At 41.6% G+C, this 22,474-nt stretch overlaps 1 protein-coding gene across 2 annotated transcripts in view; it reads left to right on the top strand.

The window, feature by feature from the left end:
* snd1 (staphylococcal nuclease and tudor domain containing 1) overlaps window positions 1-22,474 on the top strand; it is a 1,066,795-nt gene that overhangs the window by 107,322 nt on the left and 936,999 nt on the right. The window lies entirely within an intron of this gene.

Genomic DNA, 22,474 nt, shown 5'->3' with positions numbered 1-22,474 from the left:
CTTACTTTTGGTCAGCTCTATAATCGTACAGCATAGAAGATGGCTATTCAGCCCATCGTGCCTGTGCTAGCTCTTGGAACGCGGTCTAATTAGTCCCAATCCCCCTGTTCTTTTCCAATGTGAATTTTTCCTTTTTAAGTAACTATCCAATTCCTTTCTGAAAGCTGTTACTAAATCTGTTTCCACTGCCCTTCCAGACAGTGTACTCTAAATCATCTTGGCTCGCTGCATTTTAACTTTTAAAAAAAACACTCATCAAATTTCTCTAGTTCTTTTGCCAATTATCCACATTTGTGTTTTCTGGATACTGACCCTGCTGCCTGTGGAAACAGTTTCTCCCAAAATGCTCTATCAAAACCCTTCATAATTTGGGACACCTCTGTTAATCTCTCCTTATCTGCCTCTTCCAGTCTGACCACAGCAAAGGGTTACACTTGAAACATTAACATGCTTTTCTCTTTTAGATATTGCATGGTTTGCTCTGTATTTACAGCTTTTTTTGTTTTTCGTGCTCAGGATTTCTGCAAGTCCCTTGTTTTAAGAGTGCCATTTTGAATATTGGAATAATTGTGCACCTGACGTTAAATTTGTAATCTATTTGCCCAGATGTGTTTAATTTGGATAATCCTCTAACTGGAACAGCTGTAAAGAAGTTGTCATTGCAATAAATAAACAGGGATTGGACAGTTTTATGTGTTTTGCTGCATGAAAACTGCAGGCTGAAGAGATGTTGAATGGACACATACAACTGGAGACATTTTTATCCCATCTGGATGCTGTCTGTGTAAACTTATGACTTGCAGACTATCCGCATTAATATTCTGGGCAGTAGAGATGTGTGCACAGAAAACCTTGTTAAAATGGCAATTTCAAATTTTTAAAAAATGGATTCTTGACCTATGAAGAATGGTGAATATTTTCATTGCCATTTCGCTGATCAAACTATGGCATTGAAAGCCTCTCTTCCATTTCTTCTGGTTGAATCTGAAATTCAGTTTCTGCTCTCTGAGAAGCTAAAATAAATTATTTATTTCTGCATTGGAAAGAGTTGGGTGGACATACCTGGCTCAAAACTTGGTTGTTGCTGAATAAACTAACCAAGTAGCATAAGATGTGTTTCATAAATACAAACAGACTAGGATGACAGGTCAGAGGTGGGAATTCTGTGGCGAGTAACTCAATTCCTCACTCCCCAAAGTCTATCTGCCATCAACAAGGCACAAGTCAGGAGTGTGATTGAATACTCTACACTTGCTTGCATGAGTGCAGCCCCAACAACATTCAAGAAGCTCAACACTATCCAGGACAAAGCAGTGCATTCTATTGGCATCCATCCACCACCTTAAGAATTCACTCCCATCACCACCAAAGCACAGTGGCTGCAGTGTCTACCCTCTACAAGATGCACTACAACTCGCCAAGGCTCCTTCAACAGCATCTTTCAAACCAGTGACCTCTACTACCTAGAAGGACAAGGGCGACAGATGCATGGTGTTATGGTCCTATTAGTTTATTTGAAATCTGCAGTGTGTCTTTAAGTCAGCAAAGGATCAGTACTGCTTTAACAATCAGCAAGCCTCAGGAGTTAGAGAAGGTGCATTCTGGTTGACGTTGGATACAACCATACAGTGTGGGAACCAAACAGCTTAAAATGTGCATCCTGGTTACCTTGGTACAGCCACTGAGACTAAGGTTAGATATACAATGTTGCGATTAATTTTTGAAACTAACTGGAAAAACTGGCTTTTAACAGACACACAAACTGTCTGCCAGCATATACTGAAGGAAATAGGAGAGCTCTCCCTCTGTCTGTTTAAACCCTATTTATTATCCTCTCAGAATTATGAAAAGTCAAGCCAGATTAATTTCTTAAAAGAAAATAACCAATTACTTTAACTACTGAACTGTAATTGCTGTGTTCATTGCTGGAAAAGAAGAGCATCACTTCAAATGCTGAACTAGACTACTGACTGTCCTACCTTTTAAAGAACCCTTTCCCCTCCATCGGACAACTGCGAAAACTTCAAGCAAAATTGTTCCACATTGGAAGATTCCACTTTTGCAGGATCGTAAATCTGCAAGGACTTTGTTACTTGTAAAAAAAAAATTTTGTTTATATCTTAGTAGTGTTTAAGAATTTAGTTTTCTCTAATAAACTGTTAATTTGTTGATCTAAAGATACCTGGTTTGGTTCGCCTCATTCGGGGGTTAATAGGTGAATCAGTTTGGCTGTGGATTTCTTTAATTTGGAAAGTTTAAAGTGATATGTTAGGCAATCTGTGGAGTGACGGGACTAAATTGACAGTGCATTGCTCCCACTGCAATCAAAATCGTATATTTTGATTGGGGGCTTTGGCTTGAGCGGGTCGGTCATAACAATGGAAATAACATCACCTGCAAGTCACAAACCTTCCTGACTTGGAACTATTATTGCCGTTCCTTCGCAGTCACTGTCAAAATCCTGGAACTCCCTACCGAACAGCACTGTGGGTGTATCTATACTACACAGACAGGAGCAGTTCAAGGCAGCAGCTCATCACCTTCTCGAGGACAGCCTGGAGATGGGCAACAAATGTTGGCCTCGCCAGCGATGCCACATCCCATGAATGAATAAAAAAAATCAGCTAATCCATTAAACCGGTCCCAAATAGTGACAAAGCAACTGATTCCCAAAAAGGCTCCCATTCAGCAGCAGCCATCGAAACTTCAGGAGAAGCAAGAAACTCTAGGAGTATTCAGGAAAGAAAATCTAGCAAAATACATCCCCACCCCCTCTGCCCTAGGGATCCCATGTGCTGTGTGTGCTCTCAGCTCATCTGCCATATTCCCAAAACTTCTTGCATTGAAGTAATACCATTTAGCACTGCCAAACTCCCTTGTCCATTTTCTAGCCTTTGTTTCCTCTGCCTTCTGTTTCCAACTTTTATCCGTTCTGAATCTGCTCTCAGGTTCCCATTGCTCTGCCAGCTAACCCTCTGAAACCCTCCGCAAGAGCACTAGCAAAATCCCCTGCCAGGATATTGATTACTCTTGAGGTGCAACCTGTCTAGCTTGTACGAGTCCACCAGCAGTGGTCCCAATGTCTGAGGAATCTAAAGCCCTTCTTCCTGCACCATCTCTTCAGTCATGTATTCATCACCTTTATCTTCCTTCTTCTAAACTCACTAACACATGGCACCAGGGGTAATCCAGAGATTACTTCCTTTTGTGGTCCTGCTTTCCTAGCTTCCTGAACTCTGCCTGCAGGACCTCATCCCTCTTTCTTCCAATGTCATTGGTGTAGATATGGACTGCAATCATTGTCTGTTCACCCTTTTCCCCCTTAGAATGTCTTGTAGCTGCTTCGTGACATCCTTGACCCTGACACCAGGGAGGCAACATACCATCCTCGAGTCACGTCTGCAGCTGCAGAAGTGCCTGTCTGTCCCCCTCGTTATCAAATCCCCCGCCTCTGTTGCTCTTCCTCCGCCTGCCTGGCTGAACCATCCATGGTGCTGTGGACATGGCTCTGCCTGCACTCCCCAGAAGAACCCTCCCTCTCACCAGTATTCAAAACTGAATACCAGTTGGAGAGTGAGATGTGCTCAGGGGACTCCTGCCCTACCTGCCTGGTCTTCCTTGACTGGGTGACCACCAGGCATTCTTGTTCGTTCGCTCGCTCGCTTGTCTCCTCCCCTCCCCTCTGTACATTTTTAAGTTGCAGGGTCACCACCTCCAGAAACGTGCCATTTACGAAGCTCTCATCCTCTCATACACTATAGTAACTCTAGCTGCTGCTCAAGCTCTGAAATCTGGAGCTTGAGCTGTTTTAGCCTGCGACATTCCTGCACATGTGGTCATCCAGGCCATGAGAAGTGTCTAGCATTTCCCACATGGCACGGGATGTGCATTCCATGGAGATGAACTTCCCTACCATGTCTTTACTTTTGAGACGATTAACTAGAAATGCCAGCTACTCACCAATCAGTTCCTTCCCTGGTTGTGATGTCACTATAGTTGTTTTGCAGATGTTCTCCAGTGCTCTCCTGGTTGACACTTTTGGTTTATTGAAAGTGAATCTGTCTGTATCTGATCATGCACCACATTGCAATGACCCATCCATCATTCCTGTCCTTGCTAACCTGCAGTGGCTTCCAGTCCCCCAGTGTCTTCAATTTAAAATTTTCTTCTTTGTATTTGAATCTCTATAGATATCTTCCCTTTCCTCCCTAACTCTCTCATCTCCTTTTCTTCAACCACCTCTGCACATGTAAGGCTCGATTATAAATGCGAAAAAAGTTTTTTCTGCTACTGCCTGAATTCTATTTCTGGGGCTTTTTAGGATGATTTTAGAGAAAAATAACCTTTTTCAGTTGAAGGATTCCAGTTGTTTGACAATAGAATCATGACAAATATTTAAGTGTGAAGTACCACCTGAAAGGGTGCCACTGAAATATGGTACTGAGAACTGCTTGTTTGTGGACCTGCTGCAAACATTAGCTTAATGGCATTCTCCCAATGCTTTTTTAGAACTGCCAGGGAAGAAAATAAAATCTTCATTTGTAGAAGCAGTTAATGTCTTTCCATTTAGTTGGTAAAGACACTGACCATTAAGGTATTTGAAGGTCTGATTCATCGTGTATGCTGGTGGAAGCAATTGGAACAAATCTAGTCTGTTTTATCCAATTGTGCACCATTTGTTTTTGGCATTGGGAAGGTGAGTGAGTGAAAATTGTAGGCATGGTTGATTCAGTATGGTGCTTGAGATGCAAAAAAAGTGTTAATTGAACAGTTAAGTGAGATTTTGCTTCGAGCTGCCACCAGTCCATCTTGCTTATATAGATAGCGGAATTCAGCTCACAGCAGCAAATAAGCTACAGAAAGCAATCTTGTCTATTGCCTTAACTTCAATGTTTTTTTTTTAAAAAGAGTGCTTTGCATGCTCTTCCCTGACCCCAAATTTACATTTGTGTAGGAGAACCTTCCATATTGTCTGCTTTAATCTGCAGTGTTACAATTTGAGGAATGAGAGAGCAAGTGAGCACTGACACATCATCAGTAACTGTATAGTTGTCTGAATGCACTGATTACATGGAAATTGAGCTGAATGCGAATTTAAACATATAACTCTCTTTTCCCCCTCTCCCAAATCAAATTGATTTCAGCAGAAGTACTGGAGCTGAGGCTATAGATCTGGGTTTCATCATTCTGTGTAATGTTTTCTGTGTGTATTCCCTCTTGCTACTTGCCACCCCCCCCAGCTCACCCACTTTAGTTTTGATCCTTGTGTTTGAGGTAGGTGAGATGCTGACTTGAGGATTATGCCAATGCTTATTATAAAGCTGTTAAGTGGTGCACAACAGTCTGGCGCAGAGCCTTTGGATTCCCTTTCCTTATTCCACTCCTTATAATGGGGTGAGGGGGGCGGGGGTGGGGATTGCTTGTTCTCGATTGGACATTTGACTTCAGCTGTGCTGCTCTGGGAAAAGCTCAGCAGAGTGGGTTAATTTTGTGTGGGTTCTGTCTAGTATCATGAGATTAAAACTCAAATTCAACTCTTGTGTTTGTTTAGTGATAAATACAGTCTTAAAATGAGGGTTTGTGCTAATTACTGAATAATTGCTACTATTGCATTCCATATGCAAATCTAATGTGTAGATGGAATATCACTTCTAATTATTTTAGTGATGTTTGCAAGATGAAATGCACTGTTAAGTCATTGCTCATTACAGCATTTTCCTGTATATACTGTTGTATAATGCACATCTCTTTATTAATCTGAGCTGCTTCATTAATGCAGTAAAGCTGTATGATTCTTGGATCATGCAAGTATAATTTGCATTCTCCCTTTGGAAGCTTTCTGTTTTATAATATGGAATGTTTTTTTTTAAAAGTGCAGTAATGAGAGATTTGGCACAAAGCTTGGGCAATAGGCTGAAATATGTGCTCAGCCCCAGTTGGAACAGGTCTCCTTGGCGTTGGGAATAGTTTGTTCCAGTCTGTTAAAATTGGCTTTAAAGTGCTTTGGGACGTCCTGAAGTTGTGAAAGGTGCTATAAATGCAAGTTCCTCTTTTTTTTGTTTTCTCCTCGCATATTAATTCCTGGTCGTGCATTCATCTTTAAAACATCACTCTCAAAGTGACATTTTTGTTGATTTTTGGGCTTCCAGACTGTACTTACCTGTTGCTCCCACTAGCTGGTGGTATAATCTGTAAATGGAGGTTAATGGAACTTGGGGTTTTGATTGTATTTCAGAGGAAATTATGCATTAATATTCCTAAAATAGTGCTGTTGGGTCTTTCACATTCACCCGAGAGTGCAGATATGGCCTTGGTTTAATGTCTCATCTGTAAGATGGCACCTCCAACAGTGCAGGTCCCTCTGTACTGCTCTGGAGTGTTATCCTAGTAGGGGAAAGAAAATATACAATTCAATCCTGTCTCATTACCACCTGTTAAGTTGTAACAAATGCTCCTGGATGTGAAACTTTGAATCTTCCTTGTAGCATTTGAAGTATATTATGCGTCCTTTTGATGGACAATTTAGGAATGATAGTGAACATCACCCATCATCTGAGGCGGATGAAGCTGCCTGGGCCAAGTTTATTTACTGAATCCTTTTGATAAATTTTCAATTCACTTGTTTCAGCTTTTTTGCTTAGTATTCGTGAGATCATGGTTATTCAGGTCTGTTAAATAAAATACCTTACTATTTGTTTCAAAATGGTTTAAGTGCTGTATTTCTCTATCTGATTTATTTTGTGGCTGTATGTTTGCATATTGCATTAAATACAATAGATAGGCCATATATTTCAAACTATCAGCATTGCGTTCTCTGCCTTTCAAAGTGACTTGAATTTGCAGGAGTTGCTGATTCTTAGGCACTCTACCCCATGACACACACAGTTCTCTTCTATAGCAATTGTTTTCTTTTTGCTGTGAGCATGCATGGAGAAGGTTGAGAAGCATGAATAATAATGAGGTGGTGGGGGTGTGGTTAGGGGTGCTAATTCTGATTTAGTCTTGACTCAGATTTAGCATTTTTGACACGTGCCTCCAGGTTAGTGCTCTCAGTCTAAGTCGGGTACCCTCCTGTCATATTTTTGACTACTTTGCTTTGAAAGATTTTCTGGTTTAAATTGTATTTTTGATATAAATTCACATCTTTGCTTTTGAATTAATTCCCAAAGATTCCATTTTTAACTTGAGAGGGAAGGCTGAAGACAGTCCGACAACAGGGGACTCTGGCCATTTTGAAGAGCTGTCCTGAAAGAAAATGGTCCAGCCTGAAAGCTGTTACCTATACATTAATTTGAGACGACTGGGAAGAGCCTCAAATATGTTCCAGCACTACTTGGTGTTCTTCACACACTTGTAATCGGAATGGGTTCTTCACTCAGTACAGAAAGAGCTTGGCTGACTGAACAGGCTGTGGAAGGAGGCTTCTGATCCATGCTGATATGCTTGATTGGCAGCTCAACTGGCCAACCCTTAGCAAAGGAATCTGAGTGGGATAATCGGAGGTCAAGCTTTTGAATTGATATTGAGTAGTTGATAGATGAATGCATTCTGGAGAGATTGGGTAAGGAGGCCAGACGAAATGCAGCGAGGGATTCCTGTTTCAGTTTAGTGCTGACCAGCATGAAAAATTACTGGTCAGCAAAGTATAACGAATTAGGGTAGTGTGATGTGCACAGTTATCTTTTGTGTTACAATAGTGTTATAAACCAGGTTTTTAAAAAAAAACTATTGCATTTCTAGCCTTTGTCAGTTCTGATGAAGGGTCACTGACCTGAAACGTTAACTCTGCTTCTGTCTCTACAGATGCTGCCAGACCTGCTGAGTATTTCCGGCATTTCTTGTTTTTATTTCACATTTCCAGCATCTGCAGTATTTTGCTTTAATAGATAAAACACCTCATTGTTAACATTACTGTTTGTTCACACATTTATATACAAAATAAATTAGTGTGTTGGTTTCATTGGCTTCACCTGACTAGTCTAGTCATTCTGCCATTCAGAAGATAAAAATACTCGTAGTGGCACAAGAAATTGCAGTACACTGTTCACTTAACAAGGCATTCTTATTTAACCTGTTGGATCATACTAACTATTGTCTGATTTGAGTAAGGGATGCAAATCTTTCTTACAAGAGAGACTGGTGGAGCTAAATCTGAAGAATATCTTGTGCACACCCCTGCTTGCAACAGTCATTTTATGTTTCCCAATGTAAAAGATGGGGGCGAGGTCATGTCTCACTTTAATCTTTTCGACAGTGAATGCAGTTTCGGTCTTTTTCTGGAATGTTTTGCAACAGTGTTTGTGCATGTCAGCTAACTTAAATCAAAATAAAATCTGCACAGGCAGTGCGACTTTTGAGAATGAATGTTTTCTTCAGTTGACTGGCATTTGGTTAGTAGAATGCTTGCCAATTGCTGCCACTGTTAAGGAGTCCTAATCACAGCTGGTGACAAAAACATTGCCACAGATTTTCTTTGTCCTGAAATTCCTAGTTTTTGTTTTGCGTCTTGTGGTAGTTCTGCCATACTTAATGTCAGAGATGCCTACATGTCAGCCTAATAGCAATCCAGGGGATTTTGGCTGAACAAATAGCACTGGCACATACACATTCGTGGAAGGCTATGAATTACTGGGAATGTCAGAATTGTTCAGCTCCACATGAAGGGAATGTTGGTTGTAAAATAATTTGTAGTATTCATAATTGGAGTTGCTCAAACAATTTGCTGTGCTTTTGTGTATAGTGAAAGTATGTCTTGCGCCTATTTATTTGTGGCCCTCAGGACAACAGACTCTGTTCTCTTAAATTATAAGCAGTGTCAATTAGCTTTGCCAATACCAACTGCGCCAATGCAAATCCTGTTAAAATGGTAAAATTCCAATTAAATGGAGGCAGCAGGGAGTAGAGTTCGATAATGAAGGTGATTAAGCGGGTTTTTGTATGAATGCTTGAGTGAAGCATCTTGATTTTCTTTTCTAATTATACCTCACTAATGAGGTTCTAATAACTCTTAAGTTCGAATAATGTTGCTAATAAATAAGGCTATTAACGTTGTAATGTATGTACAATCAGTGGTGCAAAGCCAAGCTGCTCTACTGCCTTGCTTGGTTTGACTTCATCGACATAAAGTTAAACCGAAACAAAATTCCCTTTTTATATATAAACAGGAAGTCAGTTGGTGCTTGAAGTTTGTTTGAAAACTTAAAACTGCTTTTATATTGAAGCTGTTTCAATTCAGACTCTGGGAGATCAGCCTTCATGATCTTGATTCTGCCATTTGTCCTGCTAAACCCAGTTTCCTTATCTCAATGGAGGATTCCGCTTTTACATTGGCACACCAGTACACGGTCATTAGGGAGCTGAATTTACTAAAGTAAATGCTTGGAGCCAGCTTACAGATGCAATTTGTCCATAATCTGAAATAAGATGCTGTTGATGCAAAAGCAGCTTTAATGTGGTGTCTTGCTGATGAAGGAGAATCTCTGCTAGAGAGCGGAAGTAGTATTGCGACATATTTGAGTGTGCTTCCATTGGCCATTCTCGTGCATAATTTATCCCCCACTTAAAACTCTTTGGACTTGTGTGTCTGTTCCCGAGAGGCTGGTGACTTGCTTTAACCTCTGTTGGTGGTAGTCCCTTAAGCTGGTTGTTGTGGAGTATGTCCGAGCTGTTTGGAATAAAACCTAGGATTTGTTTTTAAAAAGGAAAAATGTTCCTCTTAATCCTGTACACTGCCTCTGCATGGTACCTTACTGATGGCACGCTGTGAATTTGTTCACCATATCAAGTCTGCAGCTTTCCATTTTCTGACGGCACTAATACTCAGCATTTTGGGAAAAAATGCGGTGCCAATGGGGCTTACAATGCCTCGGTATGTGATCTGGTAGTGATCAAGTGCAGACTGTTCCTGCTCCTGTATTTTTCCTCCATGTTAGTTATCGTACATTTTCAAGTGAATGGGGCAGGCTGTGCCACTCACTGTCATAACTGCTGTTGTAAAGGGGCAGCGGGATTGGAAGTTGTGGTAGGGGGAAAGAGGGGAATTAGTAAAGCTGTAAGTGCCAACTCCTGCAGTGCCCTGTACAGTAATTCATTGGTATTTTCTTTTCCATTGGGAAGGATAATTTTATGCAAATAGTGAAATTATTTTTTCCCAAAAGCAGAAAAGTGGCATCCTGTAAGACACAGGTAGTACGCCTTGATGTAGTTGCTACTTCAAAAGAAACTAAATTTTTATAGCATCTTAATTTGCTGCCTCACTCCCCTTTGTATCACACAGTTCCTGCTGTATTGTACATTAAATCTATACAGGAAAGAGAAATTTGGCCTCCAGGTCTGTTTATTAAACATTCCAACTTTGCTGACAATTTTTGATGTCATCCGGAGTGCTAAGTCAAAATATTGCTTTCTAACTCGGTCACCCATCTGTAATGCTGTAATGAAGGGTTCCTTTCACATTTTACATGGGAGCCCTCAATGAACATTACTGAAAAATCAAACTCTTCCTTTTCTTGAAGAGAAAATTATACACAAGAGAATGTCCTGACGTCCTCAAAGGGTTATTGAAATTTTAGTTGGTGTATGGTTTCAGAATAAAGTATCTACGTGAGTCCACAGAAGGAGGAGGAGCCGGGCAAAAAAAAAAAACTGTCTCTTTAAATGAGGGTTATTTAATGGAATAAAGCTGGGGAAGCTCGGAGCCGGAGATACTGTCCGTAACTGAAATCTGTTCTGACAGACGAAGTCAACCTCTGCAGCCTCCTCTCTTCCTCCCCATCATCCTGCAGTCTTTCAGTGCACTAAAACACTAAAGAGCAAGGTTATTTTTGCTGCTGGGGACAGGAGCTTGAAATTGATGTTACATGCATGGCCCATTGGTATCTGAAACTGTATGACATAATCAGTATCTTGCTGGAATTCCTTTTTTTTGCCTGGTGGAAAGTGTGCTAAGGAGTTGACGAAGATTTGCCTGATGGTGGGTCACCTGTGTGTTCTGGCAAAAACTTCAGTGCAGGTTACTCATAACTGTGCCTTTATTCTGTCCAGTAAGTTAAAGGGAAGTTGACTTGTACTTCTGATTTTCCATTTTCTTTCACTATCTATTGTCTGTTGACTATCTGCTGTCAGTGGAGCTTGTGTGTTGATCCAACATGTTCCCCATCTCCTACTATGCACCACCGCTATCCTTTTGAGTAGGTTTCTTGGAGGACGTTTGGGTGGAGGAATGTCCGAGCAAATGTATACAGTGTGAATAAGTGGTTTCCAGTGAAAAATTACTCCATCATAGATGTCACATTCACTGTATTCATTAATCATCCAGTAGGGAAGGAGACTAGCAGCTTTGAGTCCCTGGAACAGTGTTGCACTCTCATGCTAGACTGGTGGGGTGGGGAAGAAAAGATAAAGAAAAGGATTGTAAGCTGCTCCAGTCTTTGAACACAAATGACTTAACAGTCATTATTTCTATTTTTACCCATTTACAGTTTTTAATCAAAATGTCAAGCAGAATTGATGTAAATTGTTTGCACAAATATTTGGTATTCAATAAATAATGTAATTCATAGTTCTCTTTGAACTTGCTTTTGTATGCCAACTATTTGGAATGTTCTGTAGCCCAAAAAATTATCTTGAGCCATTTTCTCTGTTCCCCTTGTTCTCAACAGGTCCTGTTAAATGCATATATAAAGCAGTTAACTAAATTTTTGGTGGCTTTGTGGGGGGTATTAGTGGTTGGGGAATGGAACTGTTTTGTATTTCAGGCACTTAAGTGTCAGCATGAACTACTCCCAAGTCATGTATTGCACAGCCAAAGTTAAAGGAAAGCTTGATCCGCTCTGTCTCAGAATCGTGCCTCAGCGCTAACTACACAAGCACCCCTGCTACATGGGTGACATTTGTGCATTTGTGGCCTTTGAGTGTTTGCCAATTAGTGCCACATTGGCTAGATTTGTAATGTAGATATATATCCACTAGGAACAGTATTGAGACTGGCCAAATTCATTTCATTTTGGACCTTATACAGGAAACGGGTAAAAGGAACATCAGTCAGCATTGAATTTGAACATGGAATCGCAGAGGTGAAAAACCAGTACATAACCCAGTGCACTACGAGTACTCCCTCTTCCCTTCTTTGTCTCCTCTTGAACTATGGTCCCCTATTTTACCTGTTTGAGAATCATAGAATGGCTGCAGCATAGAAGGAGGTCATTTGGCCTGGCGAACCCATGCTGGCTCTCTGCTAATCCCACTCCCCACCCTATCCCGTAACCTTGCAAATTCTTTCCCCTTCAGTTGCTTATCCAATCTTGGCTTTCAAAAGGGAATTGAATCTGCCTCCACCACTCTTTCAGGCAGTGCATTCCAGATCATAACCATTTGCTGTGTACAACAAAGTTTTTCCTCATGTCACCTTTGGTTCCTTTCCCAATCTTTAAATCACTTAAACACTTTAAATCTGTGTTCTCTGGTTCCTGATCCTTCTGCCAATGGGAAGTTTCTCTCTTTCTCTATTCTGTCTAGACCCCTCATGATTTTGAACATTTCTATCAAATCTGTTCTCAACCTTCTCTTTATGCAAAGTACTGACTGATTTCACAGGGTAAACACGTGGCTGAACAGCTGGTGTAGGAGGGAGGGTTTCAGATATCTGGATCATTGGGATCTCTTCAGGGACAGATGGGACCTGTACAAGAAGGACGGGTTGCATCTAAACTGGAGGGGCACAAATATCCTGGCTGCAAGGTTTGCTAGCGTCACTCAGGAGGGTTTAAACTAGTGTGGCAGGGGGTTGGGAACCAGAGCAGTAGGACAGCAGGTGAAATAACTGAGGGGGAACCAGTAAATAAGGCCAATAAGACTAAGGAAGAGCAGGCAGGGAGATGTCGCTGAGCACAGCGGGACTGGTGGTCTGAAGTGCATTTGTTTCACTGCGAGAAGTATAACGGGTAAGGCAGATGAACTTGGAGCTTGGATTAGTACTTGGAACTATGATGTTGCTATTACAGAGACTTGGTTGACGGAAGGACAGGATTGGCAGCTAAATGTTCCAGGATTTATAAGCTTCAGGTGCGATAGAGGGGGATGTAAAAGGGTTGGGAAAGTTGCATTACTTGTTCAGGAGAATATCATAGCTGTACTGCGGGAGGACACCTCAGAGGGGTCATGCCGCGAGGCAATATGGGTAGAGCTCAGGAATAGGAAGGGTGCAGTCACGATGTTGGGTGTTTACTACAGGCCTCCCAACAGCCAGCCGGGAGGTAGAGGAGCAGATATGTAGACAGATTTTGGAAAGATGTAAAGATAACAGGGTTGTAGTGGTGGGTGATTTTAACTTCCCCTATATTGACTGGGACTCACTTAGTGCTAGGGGCTTGGATGGGGCAAAATTTGTAAGGAGCATCCAGGAGAGCTTCTTGAAACAATATGTAGATAGTCCAACTAGGTAAGGGACTGTACTGGACCTGGTATTGGGGAATGAGCCCGGTCAAGTCGTCGAAGTCTCGGTAGGGGAGCATTTCGGGAACAGTGACCATAATTCCATAAGTTTTAAGTTGAGTAGTCCTCAAGTCAGCGTGCTAAATTGGGGGAAGGCTAATTATAACAATATTGGGCAGGAACTGAAGAATTTAGATTGGGGGCGGCTGAGGGTAAATCAACATCTGATATGTGGGACTCTTTCAAACGTCAGTTCATTAGAATCCAGAACCAGCATGTTCCTGTGAGGAAGGAGGATAAGTTTGGCAAGTTTCGGGAACCTTGGATAACGAGGGATATTGTGAGCCTAGTTAAAAAGAAAAAGGAAGCATTCGTAAGGGCAAGAAGGCTGGGAACAGCCGAAGCCCTTGAGGAATATAAAGAAAATAGGAAGGAACTTGAGCAAGGAGTCAGGAGGGCTGACGGGTCATGAAAAGTCATTGGCAAACAGGATGAAGGAGAATCCCAAGGCTTTTTATACATATATAAAGAGCAAGAGGGTAGCCAAGGAAAGGGTTGGCCCACTCAAGGACAGAGGAGGGAATCTATGTGTGGAGCCAGAGAAAATGGGTGAGGTACTAAATGAGTACTTTGCATCAGTATTCACCAAAGAGAAGGACTTGGTGGATGGTGAGTCTAGGGAAGGGAGTGTAGATAGTCTGGGTCATGTCGTTATCAAAAAGGAGGTGTTGGGTGTCTTGCAAAGCATTAAGGTAGATAAGTCCCCAGGACCTGATGGGATCTACCCCAGAATACTGAGGGAGGCAAGGGAAGAAATTGCTGGGGCCTTAACAGAAATCTTTGCATCCTCATTGGCTACAGGTAAGGTCCCAGAGGACTGGAGAATAGCCAATGTTCCTTTGTTTAAGAAGGGTAGCAATGATAATCCAGGAAATTATAGGCCGGTGAGCCTTGCGTCAATGCTAGGGAAATTATTAGAGAGGATTCTTCGGGACAGGATTTACTCCCATTTGGAAACAAATGAACTTATTAGCGAGAGGCAGGATGGTTTTGTGAAGGGGAGGTCATGTCTCACTAACTTGATCGAGTTTTTTGAGGAAGTGATGAAGATGATTGATGAAGGAAGGGCAGTGGATGTTGTCTATATGGACTTCAGTAAAGTCTTTGACAAGGTCCCTCATAGACTGGTACAAAAGGTGAAGTCACACGGGATCAGAGGTGAGCTGGCAAGATTGATACAAAACTGGCTCTGTCATCGAAGACAGAGGGTAGCAGTGGAAGGGTGCTTTTCTGAATGGAGGGATGTGACGAGTGGTGTTCCGCAGGGAACTTTGCTGTTTGTAGTATATATAAATGATTTGGAGGAAAATGTAGCTGGTCTGATTAGTAAGTTTGCGGATGACACAAAGGTTGGTGGAGTTACAGATAGTGATGAGGATTGTCAGAGGATACAGCAGGATATAGATCGGTTGGAGACTTGGGCGGAGAAATGGCAGATGGAGTTTAATCCGGACAAATATGAGGTGATGCATTTTGGAAGATCTAATACAGGTGGGAAGTATACAGTAAATGGCAGAACCCTTAGGAGTATTGACAGGCAGAGAGATCTGGGTGTACAGATCCACAGGTCACTGAAAGTGGCAACGCAGGTGGATAAGGTAGTCAAGAATGCATATGGCATGCTCGTCGTCTTCGGTTGGGGCATAGAGTATAAAAATTGGCAAGTCATGCTGCAGCTGTACAACCCTTAATTAGGCCACACTTAGAATATTGCGTGCAATTCTGGTCGCCACACTACCAGAAGGACGTGGAAGCTTTGGCGAGGGTACAGAAGCGGTTTACCAGGATGTTGCCAGGTCTGGAGGGCATAAGCTATGAGGAGAGGTCGGATAAACTCAGATTGTTTTCACTGGAACGACGGAGGTGGAGGGGTGACCTGATAGAGGTTTACAAAGTTATGAGCGGCATGGACAGAGTGGATAGTCGGAAGGTTTTTCCCAGGGTGGAAGAGTCAGTTACTAGGGGAGATAGGTTTAAGGTGCGAGGGGCAAAGTTTAGAGGGGATGTGTGAGGCAAGTTCTTTACACAGAGGGTGGTGAGTGCCTGGAACTTGCTGCCGGGGGAGGTGGTGGAAGCAGGTACCATAGCGATGTTTAAGATGCATCTTGACAAATACATGAATAGGATGGGAATAGAGGGATACAGTCTCCGGAAGTGCAGAAGGTTTTAGTTTAGACAGGCATCAAGATCGGCGCAGGCTTGGAGGGCCGAATGGCCTGTTCCTCTGCTGTACTGTTCTTTGTTCTTTGTAATTATTGAGCCAACTTAATGGCTTTATTCTGTAGGGCCACAACATAATGGAAATTCTGCTATTCTGTTGCTTCGCTGTGTGGTTGAGTTCAGCTAGCTGACTGCCCATAGCATGAAATGGTTTAATAAAAACCATGTGCTAGAAATACTCAGCAGGTCTGGCAGCATCTGTGAAGAGAGAAACATTCTGGACAATCTCTAGACAAATGCTTTGTCTTCAACTACGGCTATTACTATTCCCTTTGCCTTTTGTTCCGTGTCATGGTTGTCATTAAATCTCTCCTGCCCTCTTCCCTATCTCAGACCTTTTGTTCTCCTCCACCCACTGCCTTTCACTTACTCAAAGCCTGTTCCATTTCTGACCTTTGCCAGTTCTGATGAAAGGTCACAGATCTGAAAAGTTAACCATGTTTCTCTCTCCACAGATGCTGCCAGACCTGCTGAGTATTTCCAGTACTTTGTTTTTATTTCAGATTTCCAGCATCTGCAGCATTTTGTTTTTATGAAATGGTCCAAATATGTTTCAAGTTTTCTTAGAATTTTACACAAAATGTAAAATAAAACATTGGCAAGAGGAGGGAAACTTAAATGCTTCAGTGGGCAAGTATGCACAAGGATCTGACTCTCACTTTCAGAAATAATACACCAAGTTGGCATTGAATCCATGTGTAAAACTCTCAATTTTCTCTTCCTTTTTCTTCATTACTTCCCCCAAAAACACCTTTTTTCGTTATTGCTTGAGCTCCTTGTTGACAATGGCCTGGAATCTCTTAAACAATGCCCTCCCCTTCAGCGCACAGCATTGTGCTACTGGTGATTGTGACCCAATGGAGGAGCTTGTTCTCTGCACATCTGATCTCATCATTTGGTACCCACAACATCTAGATTGTTGGGGACGCATGCTTTTTATGTTGGTGTGCAATTCTGGTACAGTAATGTTTCCTGCATGCAGTGCACTATGAATGTAAGTGTCAGCTTGACTCAGTAGGTCGTGCTGTGCTGAATCAGACAGTGATTTAAGATTAGAACAGGTTCCTGGCTGCCTCCAACTTTGCACTCTCGTTAAACTAGCTCATCCAAAGCGCTGCTGTGGCAAGTGCCATTCACCCATTGCCCCTGTGCCTGCTGACCTGCATAGGCTCCTGGTCCAGCAGTTTTTAACATTCTCAACCTTGTTTTTGAATCCTTATATGGCCCCACACCTCCCTGTCTCTAAGCTCTTCGAGCCCGACAACCCTTAGATCTGGCCTCTTGCGCACCCACCTTACCCTCCCCCACTCCCTCCCACCCGATTTTAATCGCCGCACTATTGACTGCTGTGTCTTCAGCTGCCTAGACTCAGGCTCCAGAATTCCCTCCCTAATCTCTCTACCTCACTCTCCTCCTCCTCCTTAAAACCTACCTCTTTGACCAAGCTGTTGGTCACCTGACCTAATATCTCCTTTTGTGGCTTGGTGTCAAATTTTGTTTGACATTTGCTACTGTGAAGCGCCTTACGACATCTTACGAAATTAAAGATAAGTGCAACAGGCATCGGCGAACTAGTAGATTAGCTCAGGTGTTTTCAGATCAGTGTCACAGCTTGCGAGCCCCAGGCTGTCAGGGATGGCTGTGTGAATTCATTCAGACTTGCCTGATAAACAGTTTTGGGTGGGGGAAAGAGGAAAACGATGGAGTAAAATTACAATAAGGAGTCACGCTCCAAGTACAAGACTGTTAAGGGTGCAGGTAGGGGAAATGGTGGGGGAGTCAAACCACAACAATGAAAACTCAGTTGTTTAGTTGAGAAGACAATTTTATGGTATAATCTGTGCTAAGCAGTCATTGAGGACACTAATTGATATGTGATCCTTCCTTTGAAACCCTACAACAGAAATCAACTTCACCCCCCACTGGGTGCATCTTCATCAAAAAATCTAATTGCCTGAATATAAACACTTTTTTTCATGTGATAATTGCAGGCCTCACTTAATAAAATGTAGAGCTTTCAAAAGGACTTGATGCTATGCTGCATGTTTTTGATTGGTTTTCATCATTGTGTCTGTTTGTATTAAGTAACAAACTGTTTAACTGCCACCAATGAAATTCTGTGGCATATTGGATTAAAATCAAGTGGAATTTAAATTTCAAATAATTCTGAAGCAGGAAGCAATTCTGCTGTACATTTAACGTTGATTTTTGCTCTCACTTCGTTAGTGTAGCAAACTGTTAAGCTTCCTAATGATTGTGCTATTAGATTCCTTATTTGTGGTCGATAATACCCTATACTATAAGATTAGTGTACTTTTGTCCATATAAATTTGATTTAAATTTTTAATGCTGGCATTTCCCCCTTGTGCTAGCAGTTGGATGTTTGGGCCGGGACCGGTCAGATGCAAGTTAGAGCACGTTCAATTCTGGCCAGCAGTGCAGACCTTATTGTAGCACTGTGCCATCTCTTTCCTTGTACGTTGTCATTTTTTTGCCAAATTATTAACATTTTTAAACTCTGAACTGTTCCCATTTTTTAGCTGTGAATTTGCAAATGCATTTTACACGAGTCCCTTAGTGAGTAGAGACTTCAGTATGCCAGTTTTGACAGGATTTGAGCTGAAGTCCTCAGCAGTAAATGTGGCACTCTTATCTGCTCCAATCCTGTACGTGAGTTTAAATTTAAATCCATATATCCCCTTATAACGTGTGCTGCTGGTATTTAGCCATTTACAACTGGTTACATCGTTGTATAGTTATCTGCACTAGTTGTGCACATCTCTGTGCCCAGGTATTTTAAACTGTTTTTATTTCAGATACTACTAGTTCAGGTACTCTTCTTAAAAAAAAAAGTGCTGAAAGTGCGCAGCAGGTCTGGCAGCATCTGTGGAGAGAGAAGCAGAGTTAACGTTTCAGGTCTGTGACTTTTCATCAGAACTGTAGTATGTGAGTTGTGTAGGTGAGCATTAGCTGTGTAAATGCCCCACCAGAAATGGCTTTCACTGAGAACTTTGCGAATGGATTTGAGTTTTTTAAAAAGAATTAAATAGCACATTAGCTGATCTACAGACAGCAATATAAAACCACTACTCATATGCACTGTAATATGACAGAGCAGTGGGAGTCCTTCATGTCTGCAGAATCTTGTAAAATGTGAACTAAAGTGTAATGCAGCTGACTCTGGAATATTCTTAAAGGACTATTCCAGACTCTCAACAGTAGATTTATTTCATAATGAAAGTCACTTTTAATGAGTGCTGAGAATTGGGTATTAATTGTTATAGCTTAATATTTTACAGAAGAAATATATCAAAGGAATATTTTGTTTCCACTCCATTTCCCCTTACTTATTGTAGGAAGTCTGTAAATGACCAGTTCCTTTGAGAATAAGGTTGTGTTGCTAGTCGAATCGGGTAAAGCTGCTCGGCTGCGATGCCTTCATCTGTGATTTGTTTAGTTGGCGTCCTGCGTTCTAACAAATGTAGAAGGAAAGCTGATCGCGATACTTGGATTTGATGGCAGTCAAGGTGGATAGGTTATCTAGTTTTTTTTCCCTGTAGATCACCACATGCTGGTGCTCTCCAGTTGGAAAAACCTGCTATCCCCGAACCCCTTGATATTGCTCATGAAACCAGTGCCAAGTTATGGCATGGGGATAAACCTCCCCTTGATCTCCACTTGGAATATTCCCAGCAGCATTATTTATCATGGTTGTTAACATTTCAAATCACTTCCCATATAATGAAATAAAGCCCAGTGTTTGTTGTGTGGGCAAGAGCTTGCAACCCTTTTGCAGACGACAGTGAGCTGAGTCAAGATGAAAGCCAGTAGTGGCCTTGAATTTAGTGGAGCTAGACATCTCCCCCTGCCCCCGCCCCAGTCACTTTTGTGAATTCTGCATTCCTCTGTCTCTGGGCCCTTGTGCAAGCAGGTTATGAATGAAGCCTTGGGGGATTCTGGAGGTTTAAATTCAGTTTTGACTGACTTTGGGAAGTTCCTACCATGTGTAGATGCTGAAAGAAGAAAGCTGAGGCAATGGCTTTGACAATGAGGTGAGGGCTTAATCTGGAGCAAATTGGAGAGGGATAGTGATTATTGATTTACCAGCAGAAACTAGGAAATAATGGTGGCTGGAGTGAGAGGAAAAGACAACTGAGGTTATTTCCCAGTAAACATTCTGGTGAGACTGGGTGATGGGACTGTTGCAGTTGTTATCCTTGAGGTAATGATTGTCTTAACAGCAGCAAGTTCTCTTCCAATTGCAAACCATGGGCTTGTATACATAAAATAAGCTCCTATCTTAATACTCGTACCATGAACTTGCTATTTTGTACGCAAGTATGAGCTGCATTCTGTTTTAAAAGGCAGATAGGAGTCGTACTTTGAGCATTAAGAACTCACCCAGACCATTGGTCTCCAAATTATGGTCCCTGAACCCCCTCAATTATTGCTTCCTAGTTTGTCTGCTAAGATTTTGTGGACCTGGTTATTTGGAAAGGGCTGCTGTTGGGGTGGTTATCTCGTACTCAAATAAATATTAAAATAGAACATCAACTTGAGGTATATAAAAAGATTAATGGGAACAGAAATTTAAACTTTATGTGGTCCACAAGGCAAGAGTTTGTTGCCCCTGGCTTTAGATGTTCCTTCAAATGTTTTTATTGACAATACATTTTTGAAAAAATGGATAATAAAGATATTGGAACTAATTGAAATTCTTTTGCAGCAGTTTGTTTCGAAATGCAATTTTGAGAGTGACATTTTGCTTTGCATTAGTTTAGATAACAGCTTGTTAGTTTCCATAAACTTGTCAATTGTGCCTGATTATTGCACTGCTTCACTGCCCTAAAGTCTGGTTTTGTAGATATGCACAGTAACATATTTTCAGTTTTTTTTCAGCAAAAGTAATATTTTGTTTCAAGATGGATTTAGCTGCACAAATTATTATAAATCTGAGATGTATGTTACCAGTCTTTTGAAAGCTAAATTAGTTGCAACTCTGAATTTGCTGCCTGTTTTGGAAAGTTAGTTGTCTGTTTTGCATGGACAAAAATAGTTTTTCAAATTTTTGGAGTTCCAGTTTTTGCTGAGCTCGATCTCAATCTCCTTGATTGAGGTTGGCTAGAAAAAATTTGCTCAGTTTCTGTTGAAGGAATTGTCTCCAGACTTCCACATGTCTTTTAGAACTTTGTTGAATTAAAGCATGAGCGGTCAGTATGAGTTCTAACTCAGTCTGGTGTAACGAAAATAAATTTACCTGGTTTTGCAAACCAAGTGACAGAGAGCGGAATTTATCCAGATCTTATGATTTACTATTAGTTCCCTGAACTACTGAGCCTGTCCAGTAAACCTGTTGTCTGATTCAGTAAGCTGGTGCTGTAACATCTTGCCTTGGGATATCACAATGTGGATAATTAGCTTGTGTGTGGTCCTAAAATGGCACAGCCCACACGTGTGAGCAAGTAGTTTTCTGACTAGTCTTATCTACATGTGTCTGTTTCACCAAAGCAAGAGAACAGAAGGGCGTGCATGGGTCATTATATCTGACCTGAGCACAAAATACAATTTCTTCCATCAAACTGGATCAGATCTTGCCCTTCCAAAACGTCTGTCCTCTCATCCCACTTATTTGTTGTCTTTCAACTGTATCATATCATGGTATTCCGTTTTTAAAAAAGCTACAGCATTCAACTACTGTACAGCACTTAGATAGCAAGCTTGTGCTTGCATCTAACTAGAGTTCTGTACATCTCAATGAAATCTGCTGTTATGAAGGATTTTTTCTTTCCAGCCTTGCATGTGATGCTTTGTGAGTTGGTTTTCCATTCCTGTCATGGTCTTGATTTATTAATTGCACCAGTAGTGAAAAGAAAAGAATGCCCCAAGCCCAGGATTTCTCTCGCAAAGCAAACTCCACTGAAGGGCCTCACACTAGCTATGACATTCTACATTTACATTCCCACAGTGGAACCAAAGGTACCTGTTCATCTCCAGGACTTCTGCACCTAGACTTCAAGACAAAGCTGATGATCTTGATCACATTTGTTGATGCACTTCAATCCATTGAAGATTCTTTTTCCTCCTTGGTCTCATAGAATCATAGAAAGTTTACGGCACAGAAAGAGGCCACTTGGCCCATTGTGTCTGTGCCAGCCAAAAAACCACCCATTCTAATCCCACCTTCCAGCATTTGGTCCATAGCCCTACAGGGTACGACACTCTAGGTGCACATTCAGACTTTTGAATGAGTTGAGGGTTTCTGCTTCAACTACCCTTTCAAGCAGTGAGTTCCAGACCCCCAACACCCTCCTGGGTGAAAAAACGTTTCCTCATCTCCCCTCTAATCTTTCTACCAATCACTTTAAATCTTTGCCCCCTCATCACTGACCTCTCTGTTAAGGTGAATAGGCCCTTCACCTCCACTCTATCCAGGCCCCTCAAAATTTTGTACATTTAGATCAACTACTTGCTCAGCCTTCTCTGTTCCAAGGAGAACAACTCCAGCATATCCAATCTTTCCTCATAGCTGCATTTTTCCAGTCCTGGCAATATCTTTGTAAATCTCCTCTGTATCCTTTCTGTAATGAGGTGACCAGAACTACACACACTACTCAAGTTGTGGCCTAACCAATGATTTATACAGTTCCAGCATAACATCCCTGCTCTTATATTCTCTACCTCGGCTAATGAAGGAAAGGATTCCATATGCCTTTTTAACCACCTTATTGACCTGTCTGCTGCCTTCATGGATATGTGGACATTC

Source organism: Heterodontus francisci, chromosome 27 (assembly GCF_036365525.1).
Source record: "Heterodontus francisci isolate sHetFra1 chromosome 27, sHetFra1.hap1, whole genome shotgun sequence".
Lineage (NCBI taxonomy): Eukaryota > Metazoa > Chordata > Chondrichthyes > Heterodontiformes > Heterodontidae > Heterodontus > Heterodontus francisci.
The sequence above is the reverse complement of the archived record's forward strand: the minus strand, read 5'-3'. Positions and strand labels throughout refer to the sequence as shown.